Genomic DNA, 9,098 nt, shown 5'->3' with positions numbered 1-9,098 from the left:
ACAGGAAAGTATATCTTATTTAATTATTTGAAAGAGATTCTATCATGTTCTAAATGACATGGGAGCTGGAAACATGTATGGTAGGCATCCACTATTTTTGCCTGCCCAGAATAATCTTCTCCTCTTTGGGCAAAAATGTCTGGATTTTCCTTTGGAAAATCATCCCCACACCATTCTTCATCTACATTCTTCCTGTTCAAGACTTGATCATGTGACCCAGACCTAATTAAGCAGAGCTTCTGTGATTGGTTGAGCAGTGAGCATGGGACCCTATCCTGGCCAATGAGAGTTGGCCATGGGTCTTTTTCTGGAACCATGGATAAATATATGCATTCTTTCTTTGGAGTTTACTAAACTGTTCATATTTAAGTTGTGAGTTGCTACTGACCACCTTTGCTAATATTTGGGAAGAGTCTGTCTGAGCTTATTCTCTCAGAGGAAAGCAGAGATGGAAAAAGACAATTTGTGATGACAATGTTTAAGCACCCTAGGTTCAAACATGCTTCTATATCCTCTTCTACCCATTTATTTACATTAGGTAAAATAATCCCCTTTTTGATTAAGCGAATTTGAATTAGGGTTCTGTCACTTGCAATCAAAATAGTCCTAACTAATGCAGAGAGTGAAGGCAGAGGGGGTCAGGGGAAGTACATGATACAGTCAACGTGTTCTCAAGGAAACAGTCTGTTTGGAAAGGAGACACAGCCAACACATATAAAAATAAAGCAGCTAATTAACTGCCAGATTATCTGGTCCAGACTCTAAATGCTATATAACTTTGGCAGATGCAGAGATCAACTTTCTTTGAAGTACCCTGGAGAGGAGATAATGGAGAAGGTAGACTCTGAGTCAGTCTTAAAGGGCAAGGAAGAATTTGAATTAGGTAAAGGTTAGGGAGGGAATTCCTGGTAGGGAAAACCTGAAAGCAAAACACTGAGGTGCAAATGTGCAAGTTGAATGTAGGAGATAATTAAAGAGATCAGCCAGGCTGGAATGAAGGTGTGGTGTTAGAGGTCACTGAAGGTAAAGTTGCACAGGTGAATGGGACCTGGTCTTGGAGGCCTTGAATGTCAAGCAGAAAATTTGTGGTTTTGCAAGAGCAAGCAATAGGGAATCACTATATAAATTTGAGTGGTGATTAAATATTAAACAGGAACATTAATCTGACAATGCTGTGAATGATAGGTAGATTGGGAATATGGGAAGTATATTGTGAGTAGTGTGTCTAGCTATTTAGCTACTGTGGTGGTTAAAAATAATCGATTTTGTCAATTTATGATTTCTTAATTTACTTTAAAATAATTTGGCTCACAAGATTTATGAGATGATGAAGAGTAAAACATAGTTTTTTTTAAATAACAAAGTGTATTACTATTTACTTAGAGATTCAGAATGTCAACAAAACAGCTGCAACTTCTTTTTGCAATTACACAGTGTAATTGCAAAAAAACAACAATTATTTAATATAAGCTGCATCAGAGACAACTGAAAGTGAAAAAACTACCATCCCACATATAACTAATTTGTGCCGTGCACCAACAAGAACCTGCTTTAAATTTCCATGTCAACTGTACCAACCAGGCAAGACTCGTGGCTATTGAAAATACCACCAGGACAGGGCTATCTAAAAACATATTTGGTAGTGTGTTAGCAACTATCCAAAAAAAAAAAAAAAAAGACACTGTGCAGCTTAAAAACAAATCTTTTTTTTTTTTTTTTTTTTTTTTTTTTTGAGACAGAGTCTCGCTCTGTTGCCTGGGCTAGTGTGCCATGGCATCAGCCTAGCTCACAGCAACCTCAAACTCTTAGGTTCAAGCAATTCTTCTGCCTCAGCCTCCCGAGTAGCTGGGACTACAGGCAGGCGCCACCATGCCTGGCTAATTTTTTCTATATATTTTTAGTTGTCTGATTAATTTCTTTCTATTTTTTTTTTTTTTTTTTTTTAGTAGAGACGGGGTCTTTGCTCTTGCTCAGGCTGGTCTCGAACTCCTGACCTCAAGTGATCCTCCTGCCTCGGCCTCCCAGAGTGCTAGGATTACAGACATGAGCCACTGCACCCAGCCTAAAAACAAATCTTACACAGCCTTACATTCAGTTTTTTTCTTTAAAAGGAGTGAGCTGTGTACAGGGGGGTTAAATACTTTATAGACAAGGAAAAAAAAACTGTGGTAGAGCCAATTTATTCATCATCATCTTCTTCATCTTCCTCATCCTCCGCCTAGTCCTTCTTTTTCTTGCTTTTTTTCAGCTTTGATGAATCCCTTTTTTTGCTGCATCAGGTTTCCGTTAGCTCCATGTGCAGCAGTATCATTTTCGTATTTTGCCTTCAGCTTCGCAGCCTTCTTTTCATGTGGCACTTGTCCCCTGCAGCAGTGTCGTTCCACATCTCTCCCGGTTTCCTTGCAACATCACCAATGGATAGGCCGGGATGTTCTCCTTTGACTTTAGGGCGATACTCAGAACAGAACATAAAAAGGCCAAAGGAGGCCTCTTGGGTGCATTGGGATCCTTGAACTTCTTTTTGGTTTCCCCTTTAGGGGGGACATAGGTTTTCATTTCTCTTTCATAGCGGGCCTTGTTGGCCTTTGCCATGTCTTCAAACTTTCCTTTCTCGTTAGCAGACATGGTCTCCCACCTCCCTGAGCAGTTCCTAGGAAACTCTGAGAAGCTGACTGAAGCATCTGGGTGCTTCTTCTTGTGCTCCTCCCGGCAAGTTTGCACAAAGAATGCGTATGATGACATTTTGCTTCCTGGCTTCTTAGTATCTCCTTTGCCAATGTTTAGTTGTTTTTCCTCAGTGAGGCACAGAGTCACCCAGTGCCCGTCTGACTCTCATTTGCCCTGGCGCCGTCCCTGTGGAGCTCAATGTACTGCCACACAGTTCTTTTTGAAGTCCCTCGTCAACAATATAGCAACCGACTGAAATGAAATATAATGTTAGCAAATATGAGCACATCGAGCATTTGTACCAAGATCAGAATGTTCTAAGGCTTATTAACTAGTTGGCTTTATTTAATAGCTACAAATCAATGTGGTTTACTTGGCTCCTAGCCTCCTTATATCAGCCAATTAAAGCCACCGTCCCCATCAAGAATTTCCAACAGAAGAAAAGCAGAAACAAAAATAAATTATTAAAAGCAGGTTTAACTGTTGTCTATGAAATATCTTCTATCCATCCCTTCCTTTCAGTTTCCACCAACCCTATTCAAGTTCAGATACTCATACCTCTGCTGTGGGTGAACTTTTTTGGGTTTTTTTTGGTGAGGGAGGGTCTTGCTCTGTCACCAGGCTGGAGTACAGTGGCCCAGCCATAGCTCACTGTAACCTTGAATTCCTGGGCTCAAATGATCCTCCTGCCTCAGCCTTCTGAATAGCTAGGACTACAGGAACATGCCACCACACCCAGCTAGTTGTTTTTATTTTTTGTAAAAATGGGGTCTTGCTATGTTGCCCAGGTTGGTCTCAAACTCCTGACCTCAAGTGATCCTCCACCTTGGCTTCCCAGTGCTTGGATTACAGGCCTGAGCCACCACCCCAGGCCTTGATGTGGGTTATTGAGTTAGATTCTTTCTTATTTTCTTGCTTTCTTTTTTTCTCTATCCTATCCAAGTCATCTATTGCTGCCAGATAATCTTCCTAAATTACAGCTCAGATGATATCAATTCTATGTTCCAAAAACCTAACAATATCCCATTGCTTTCCAAAGGCTTTAATGTGGTATTCAAGGTCATTCAAAGGTCCGTCCTCAACCTCCCTCCCCAGCCTTATTTCTCAGTACATCCTGCTTTCACTTCACACTCCATCAAATCAGACCGTGTTTTTCTCCGAGGCAAGAGAAATATTTTTATCTCTAAAGCCTGTGGCACCTCTCTCCTCAAGGTTCCCACAGCTTTCTGTTTCAACCTCATAGAGCAGATGTCACATCCACCCTCACCCACAATAGCTGAGTCTCTCTCTTCTCTGACTTGACAAGAAGTAGTTTTAGGGACTGGATCGTGTTCATTTTTTTATCCTCCACAGCTCCAGTATAAATCTCTTTACTTTCACTTTTGTCAAAATCATGCATGCCTATATTTGAAAGAGCCAAATAGTTCCGAAGGCTTATTGGGAAAAATAGCTATCCCCTACCACTTCTCTTATCTAATAACTTTGTTTTGTTTCATTTTATTTATTTATTTATTTTTAGAGATGGGTCTCACTCCGGCACCCAGGCGAGAGTGCAGTGGTATCTAACAATTTTGGTATTTACCTCTATCTATCTAAAGAACACATTTATACTGCTGTTTTATGGTTTGTCAGTTTTAAACATTATGAATGCAACTCCATTATGGAACACAAAGATCTAGAGCTTTTTCATCCTCTCCCACGTTCCCACACCGACTTGCATCCTTCCCATGCCCCTGTCCTCCCAATACAGTTATACTGTAATTTTTGTCAGATCTGTATTATTTGTGTAGCACGATGGATCTAACAAAGATAACTATTATTTATTGCATATTGCTTCTTTTTCTTTTCTTTTCTTTCCTTTTTTTTTTTTTTTTTTTTTTTTTTTTTGTGATGAGGTCTCACTATGTTGCCCAGGCTGGACTTGAACCCTTACGCTCAAGGGATCCTCCCACCTCAGCCCCCAAGTAGCTGGGACTGTAGGTGTGTGCCACCGCACCTGGCTTATTACATATTATACAAATAACATGGATCTAACAAAATTATATATCTCTCTCTGTATCTCAAGATACTAGTAAATACTATTCACAGCTGAGCCATGTAGGAAACCACGTGGCTTTTCTGTATGACTCTTTACTTTCTTTAGGAATATCCTACAGTTTCTTTTGTTACCTTTGTTTTCTATATATTTTCACTAATTCAACCTCAGAAGCCTCTGGTAATTGTCTAAATCTCTTAACACATTCACATGCACCAGGTATTTCATCAATTTAATCTTCTTAAGAAGCCTTCCCCGTCCTTGCTGGCTTGTTCCAATCTGGACCAATTGGCCTCTATCCCTAGTAGATAGGTAGGATATTTCTTCACCTTCATTCTGGGATTCTGTTGGCTTTTCTATTGAGTCCTTTGTTTACTGTGTCCCATATCTTGGTTGTTTACCCCTTTGCTTTAATGAAGCACATTCTCTTAGTAGTTTCCTGAGAAAGAATGAATGAAAGATAAAGCTTTGAGACCTTGCATGAGTGAAAATGTCTTTATTTGCCTTTCCTATATGATTGATAATTTAGCTGGGTCTAGAATTATCACTTGGAAATAATTTTCTTTAAAAAATTTGAAGGTATTTTTCGTTGTCTTCTAGATTTCAGTGATGCTTATGAGAAGTGTAAAACTATTCTGATTCTTGATCTTTGCATATAACCTGCTGCTTCACTCTAATAGCTTGTAGAATCCTCTCTTTAATCCCTAATTGTAATACATTTCAAAATGATATGCTTTGGGATGAGTCTATTTTTATTCACATTGATGGGTTTTTTCAATTAAAAAATGTGTATCCTTCATTTCTAGAAATTTTTCTAGAATTATTTTTTTGATGATTTCTTTCCTTCCTTCTATTTCTCTGTTTTCCTTTCTGGAACTCCTATTAGTTGTACCTTCCTAGGATTGGTACGCTAATTTTGCTAACTCTTCTATCAAATTTTCAATTTCTGTCTTTTTGTTCTATATTCTAGAAGAGTTTCTCAATTTTATTTTCAAGTTTTTTTATTTAGATTTTCATTTATCCTATTACATTTTTAATTTTCAAGAGCTCTCATTACATCATCCTGTTTTTGTTTTTGTTATTGAGACAGAGTCTTGCTCTGTTGCCCTGGGTAGAGTGCAGTGGCATCATCGAGGCTCACTGCAACCTCCAACTCCTGGGCTCAAACAATCCTCTTGCCTCAGCCTCCTGAGTAGCTGGAACTGTAGGCATATGCCACAACACCTGGCTAATTTTTCTGTTTTTAGTAGAGATGGAGTCTTGATCTTGCTCAAGCTGGTCTCAAACTCCTGAGCTCAAGCAATCCTCCTGCCTCAGCCTCCCAAAACGCTAGGATTACAGTAGTGAGCCACCGTGCCTGGCCCATCTTGTTCTTTCATATATTTAATATCTTCTTTTATTTCTCTAAAGATATTAATTAATTGACATTTTCATCTCTATGCATAGCTTTTTCCAGTTTGTTTTGGTTTTTATCTTCCACGCCAGAGACTTTTCTCCAATATCTGATGATGTTTGGTTATGAGTTCACATTTAAGAGAAGGACACTAAAAAGCTGACAGGGGGCCTCCCACCTTGGACTCCCAGAGTGCTAGGATTACAGGCATGAGCCACTGTGCCCAGCCATCTTTTTTCTTAGTCTAGCCAAAGATTTGTTGATTTTGTTTATTTTTTAAAAAAAACTTTTTGTTTCATTGATCTTCTGTATTTTTTTGTCTTAATTTTATCTATTTCTGCTTTGATCTTTCTTGTTTCTTTCCTGCTAATTTTGGGTTTGTTTGTTCTTGCTTTTCTAGTTCCTTGAGGTACATTGTTAGGTTGTTTATTTGAAGTCTTTTTACTTTTTTGATATAAGCATTTATTGCTATAAACTTCCCTCTTAGTACTGCTTTTTCTGTATCCCATACATTTTGGTATGTTGTAATTTCATTTTTATTTGTTTCAAGACAAATTTTCTTCTTTAATTTCTTCATTGACCCATTGGTCATTCAGGAGTATGTTGATTATATTTCCATGTGTTTGTGAAGTTTCCAAGGTTGCTGTTGTTATTGATTTTTAGTTTTATCCCAATGTTATCAGAAAAGATATTTGAAATGATTTCTACTTTTAAATATGTGTTCAGACTTGTTTTGTGGGCCTAGATGTGGTCTATTCCAGAGAATGTTCCATGTGCTGATGAAGAGAATGTATATCCTGCAGCAGTTGGGTGAAATGTTCTATAAATGTAAATTAAGGCCTATGAGGTCTAGTGTGTGTTGTGGTCTATCTCTTCCTTTAGATCTATTAACGTTTACTTTATATACTTGGGAGATCCAGTATTGGGTACATATATATTTATAATTGTTATATCTTCTTGCTGAATTGACCCCTTTATCATTATATAGTGACCTTCTTTGTCTCTTTTTTCAGTCTTTGATTTATGGTCTATTTTATCTGATATAAATAGAGCTAATTCTGCTCCATTTTTGGTTTGTAGTTGCATGTAGTATCTTTTTCTACCTCTTCACTTTCAGCCTACAGGTATCTTTATAGGTGAGGTAAGTTTCTTGTAGGTAGCATGTAGGTTGGTCTTGTTTCCTTCTTCATTCAGCCACTCTATGCCTTTTAATTAGAGAATTGAGTACATTTACATTTAGCATTATTATTGATAAGTAAGGACTTATAACTGCCATCTTGTTGCTTGTTTTCTGGTTGTTTTGTACTCCTCTCTTTTCTTCCTTTCTTATTGTCTTTCTTTGTGGTGAAGTGATTTTCTCTGGTAGTATGTTTTAATCAGTTGCCTTTTATTTTTAGCGAATCTATTACATGTTTTTGTGTTGTGGTTACCAGGAGGCTTACAAAACCCATCTTATAGATAACATGTTATCTTAAAGAGGTGAAAACTTATCACAGATCACAAAGAAAAAAATAGAAACAAAGAAAAAAAGAAAACTTCTACACTTTAACTTCATTCTCCCACATTTTGACTTTTAGTTGTCTCAATTTATACATTTTGTATCACCTATCTCTTAACATGTTACTGTAGCAATTATTGTTTTTGATAAATTTGTCTTTTGTGCTTCATACTAGAGTTATGAGTAGATTGCACACCACAATTACAGTATTAGAGTATTCTGGGTTTGCCTGTGTACTTATTTTTACCAGTGGGTTTTATATCTTCAAATATTTTTCTCTTCATTTTTTCCCCCTTTTTTGCATTTTAGTGTTTTTTTTTCTTTTAGATTGAAGAATTGAAGAGCTCCCTTTAGCATTTCTTGTAAAACCAGTCTGGTAGTGGATAATTCTCTCAGCCTTTGTTTGTCTAGGAAAGACTTTATTTCTCCTTCATATTTGAAGGATAGTTTGGTGGATACAATGTTCTTGGATGGCAGTTTTGTTTCTTTCAGCACTTTGAAAATGTAATTCTACTCACTTCTGACTTGTATTGGTATCTGTTGAGAAGTCTGTTGTCAGACAAATTGAAGCTCTTTTATATATTATTTGCTTCTTTCTCTTGCTGCTTTTAGTAATCTCTCTTTGACCTTCACCTTTTGGAGTTTGATTGTTATATTCTTTGGGGTAGTCTTATTTGGGTCAAATCTGTTTGGTGTTCTCTGACCTTCCAGTATTTGGATATTTATATTTCTCAAGTTTTGAAAAATTTTCTGTTATTATTTCCCTACATAAGCTATCTACCACTTGCTCTTGCCCAACTCCCTCTTGAACACCAAGAATTCTCAGATTTGGTCTTTTGAGATAATTTTCTATATCTTGTAAGTGATCTTTGTTGCTTTTCATTCTTTTTTCCTCTGTGTGTTTTAAATAGCTTGTCTTCCAGCTCACTGATTCTTTCCTCTGCTTGATCCATTCTGCTATTGAGAGCCTTTAATAAATTTTCAATTTTAATTTTAATTTTAAAATTTTTATTTATTTTTTTGAGATAGGGTCTTGCTCTGTTGCCAGGGCTAGAGTGCAGTGGTGTCATCATAGCTCACTGCAGCATCAAACTCCTGGACTCAAACGATCCTCCTGTCTCAGCCTCCTGATTAGCTGGGACTATAGGTGCATGCTACCTTGCCTGTGTAATTTTTCTGATTTTTGTAGAGATGGGGTTTCACTATGCTGCCCAGGCTGGTCTCAAACTTCTGGTCTCAAGTGATCCTCCTGCCTCAACCTTCCAAAGTGCTGGGATTACAGATATGAGCCACCACACCTGGCCCCCTAATACATTTTTTAGTTCATCAAATGTATTTCTCAGTTCCAGTATTTTTTTAATGATTTCAATATTTTAATTAAATTTCTCTGATAAGTTTCCAAATTATTTTTCTGCATTATCTTGATCACTGAATTTCCTTAAAACTAATATTTTGATATCTTGGTCGGAGAGCTCACATATTGCTGTCTCGTTAGGGTTAGTTAA

General features: G+C 37.4%; 1 pseudogene; it reads right to left on the bottom strand.

Moving 5' to 3' along the window:
- Positions 1–2,179: 2,179 nt before the first annotated feature.
- Positions 2,180–4,066, bottom strand: LOC138383178 (high mobility group protein B1 pseudogene; annotated as a pseudogene).
- Between the last annotated feature and the right edge of the window lie 5,032 nt (positions 4,067–9,098).

This window comes from Eulemur rufifrons, chromosome 5 (genome assembly GCF_041146395.1).
Source record: "Eulemur rufifrons isolate Redbay chromosome 5, OSU_ERuf_1, whole genome shotgun sequence".
Classification (NCBI taxonomy): Eukaryota; Metazoa; Chordata; class Mammalia; order Primates; family Lemuridae; genus Eulemur; species Eulemur rufifrons.
The sequence above is the reverse complement of the archived record's forward strand: the minus strand, read 5'-3'. Positions and strand labels throughout refer to the sequence as shown.